The sequence below is a fragment of the Helianthus annuus genome, chromosome 9, assembly GCF_002127325.2.
Source record: "Helianthus annuus cultivar XRQ/B chromosome 9, HanXRQr2.0-SUNRISE, whole genome shotgun sequence".
In the NCBI taxonomy this organism is placed as follows: domain Eukaryota; kingdom Viridiplantae; phylum Streptophyta; class Magnoliopsida; order Asterales; family Asteraceae; genus Helianthus; species Helianthus annuus.
The window spans coordinates 154,818,280-154,819,408 of NC_035441.2; the positions used below are offsets into that span (position 1 = coordinate 154,818,280).

The following is a 1,129-nucleotide window of genomic DNA, read 5'->3' on the forward strand; positions in this document are numbered from 1 at the left end:
ATAAACCAACCTTTAACCAGTTGGTAAATAATAATCCAACCTACAGAATTGCTATATAATAATCCTACCTATCAACATGTTGGTACTCAATGAACTTCTGTTAATTTTTTTTAACTGAAGTTAGTTTTTAAGTTTTATTTATTACACAAACAGTCACTGTAGTTATAAGTTACTAGTTTTAAGTTTTATTTATTACACAAATAGTCCCTGTAGTTATAAAAAAATCATACATTCTAATTAAAATTACAAACGGTTCTTGTGGTTCTTATCTTAGAACCGTCGGGTCAAAACCGATATTTCATATAAATCTAGACCGGGAACCGACTCATATATTAAAAAAGGTTCGGGTCTAAGGTTCTCATGGGTCGGTTCAAAGTTCTTGCGGGTCGGAACCGTGAAACGCTCACCCCTACTTGTAGATAAACAAGAAGCATCCCGGCATCCCGCACACGACTGCATCGCATCACAGCATATTCCCCCAATTCCCTCATTTTTAGGGCTCAGATTCCCCAAACATTCAAACAACTTTCAGCTTCAACAATCACTCAAATTCCAATCAATGGCGACTCCTGATGTTCTCCCGCACGATCATTTCTCATCATCTTCATTCGATCACACCAAAGGTACCACAAATTCCCCCAATTTGATCGCCACCACAACCTAGGGTTTCATCGCTAATTTTTCATACAGTTTCAATTGATCGATTGTTTTTAAAGTTAAATTTGATTTGTGGATGTTTGCAGGCGATGCGAAATCACGTGGATTGGCGCTCGAGAAGAAGATTGAATACCTCGAGAGCTTGAACGACAGAGTAATTTTGATTTGTAGATCTGTGTTTATGTTTACGGATTTGTTGATTGTAGAAGATGATATTATGTGGATGATTTGATTGAATTGATTTTTAATTGATAAATTTTGTGAATAGTGATGGCTTGAGTTTAAACTGTTGTGATTTTTGATTTTTTAGGATTTTTATGATTTTTTATAACTACAGGGACTATTTGTGTAATAAATAAAACTTAAAACTAGTAACTTATAACTACAGGGACTGTTTGTGTAATAAATAAAACTTAAAAACTAACTTCAGTTAAATAAAATTAACAGAAGTTCATTGAGTACCAACATGTTG

General features: G+C 34.2%; 1 long non-coding RNA gene across 1 annotated transcript; it reads left to right on the plus strand.

The window, feature by feature from the left end:
- The first annotated feature begins 452 nt into the window (after nt 1-452).
- Nucleotides 453-807, plus strand: LOC110913118. The gene is made up of 2 exons (XR_002578380.2): nt 453-623; nt 744-807. It is a non-coding gene; the product is annotated as an uncharacterized LOC110913118 (long non-coding RNA).
- The last annotated feature ends 322 nt before the right edge of the window (nt 808-1,129 follow it).